Genomic DNA, 2,500 nt, shown 5'->3' with positions numbered 1-2,500 from the left:
AGTACGATGATGGTGGTGGTATTCTTATCGAAGTATTTTGTTTATCAGGAAGGGAAGATCAAAACACGTTTACTTTTGGGATTGTCTGCATCGATTCATCAGGTCTAATTTTATATCGATTACACTGGTATGTGTGGTATATTTGTGTATGTATGTATGTGTGTGTATGTGTGTGTGTGTGTGTGTGTGTGTGTGTATTGTATGATGTATTGTACATACTAAGTGTGTATATAAGGCAGGTAGCACTGCTCCCATTAGAATATTGAACCCAAAAATAAAATTGATTATTTCCCTAAAATATTATGGCAGCTGTTTATGAAGTCTGTTATCATAAATAAAAACTTGGAATTTTTGCTTTACTTCTAGCAATAATAATCATATTGAATAGATTATACAAATAATTATGTATCTAACAATATCTGATATCTTATGGCGCACCCTCATTGACTAAACGCGATGACGTCATTAGTTCAGCCCCCTTTTCTTGTCTGGTCATGGTCAATCTGTGCGATAATTCAAGGTAAGTGTTTCAGTATATTTATTTGAAAATAGTTCATTGATGGCAATGCTAAAATAACTGAAAAACAAATCAAGAAAAAAAAATATTTGCAAGGATTTTCATTGAGATAACGTTGTGCTACCTGTCTTAGAATGCCCTGGCGCTACCACGTGTACCACAATGGCGACTGCCACAACAGCATATGCACGTGACACCTTGACGATATGACGTTTTCTCACCGTGAGATCGGGCTCAAGCCAGCAGTCTGAGTGCAGGCATTTTACAACTGCCACGGCAGGGAATTGAACTCGGGATCACGCAGGTCTGAGTCCAGATTTAATTACTGACTCATCATGATAGTCATATATATAAATATATATATAAATATATATATATGTACGTATGAGTATATATATATATATATATATATATATTGTGTGTGTGTGTGTGTGTGTGTGTGTGTGTGTGTGTGTGTGTGTGTGTGTGTAATATACATATGTGTGAGTGTATATATGGCATTAATTTATATATATATATACATGTGTGAGTATATACATTTATCAATATATATGCATATACACAACACACACGCATATATATATACATAATCTATGGCATCCATTACCTTGATGAGTCATGGTATGGAGCAGATCTGTTGCCTCTCTTCACTGCTGCAATCCGAGGCAAGAGCTGCAGCAGGAGAGGCCAAAACGAAGTTGACTCCAGGTCACGACTTCCTCTAAAGGCTTACTCTTTGGTATGAAGGTAGTAACTTGAATACTAGAGACCGACACCAAAGAGGCATGTCGCCCACGCTGATGCTTGTCTTCCTTTAAATTGATTATGGAAGCACAAAAGGAAGGGAATGTCAGGGAGTACATACACACATACACACACACACACACTCACACACACACACACACATACACATATATTTACATATATATACTTATATATAATATACATACATACATTTATAATATATATATATACATTTATGTATGCATGTATGTCTGTATATTAAATGTACATATATATGTATATATATACATATACATGTAAGCAAAAGGAAAAAATACACATATTTGTATACTCTCGTCTATAAATTCAGCAAGAACAAGGCAATAGCATCAAATGCACGCTTAATAGCCTAGTTGGCAACCGCGAGTGCTCCTGTGATATAAAAACTCCCGCGGGATAGATTTGCCGCGATTAAGTACTGGCATTTTCTCCTGCTTTCTAGATATTGTATGCAAAACACCTTGAGAATTATCAAAAGCGTTTAAGGCATATCTGGCGATTTGCAGAAACGATCTTTGAAGGGGTTTAAGAGCAATTCAGAACCGAGTGTCGCCCGGGGCTGGTTTGTACCATGGACCGAAGGGGAATGATTTAGATCTGCCGGCGTGTTTACCCTTTGTTTACGACTCTCGCGCCAGTCACGAGGGTGAAATCGGATACGCAGAGTCGGCTCAGTATTCATTTCTTTTTTTGGACGATCTGGCTGTGTTGGTCTCTCTTTAAAATGGTGTATTTGTCATATATCTGTGTGGTAAGTGCACATGTATCAATATTTCTCTCTCTCTCTCTCTCTCTCTCTTCTCTCTCTCTCTCTCTCTCTCTCTCTCTCTCTCTCTCTCTCTCTCTCTCTCTCTCTCTCTCTCTCTCTCTCTCTCTCTCTCTCTCCAATAACGATATATGATTAAGAATAACAAACCATTCTACAGCCTTAACCTTCGATGATCACTGTCTTATAACACTGAGGTATTCTTAGTTTCATGTCGAAGCCATACGTTTTTGAAATGGAGGAATCAAGGACTCAGAATACCATAGTAATGATTATAATAGTAATAATGATAATAATAAGAGTAATAAAGACGATGATGATGATCATAAATATATTTTTCATATATTCAGTTATTATTATCTTAGTATATTAGGCAAAACTTGTTGACTCAGGCAAGTTACGTAATCAAAACGTGTGACTGGTCAGAGGGGACA

This window comes from Penaeus chinensis, chromosome 12 (assembly GCF_019202785.1).
Source record: "Penaeus chinensis breed Huanghai No. 1 chromosome 12, ASM1920278v2, whole genome shotgun sequence".
Lineage (NCBI taxonomy): Eukaryota > Metazoa > Arthropoda > Malacostraca > Decapoda > Penaeidae > Penaeus > Penaeus chinensis.
The sequence above is the reverse complement of the archived record's forward strand: the minus strand, read 5'-3'. Positions refer to the sequence as shown.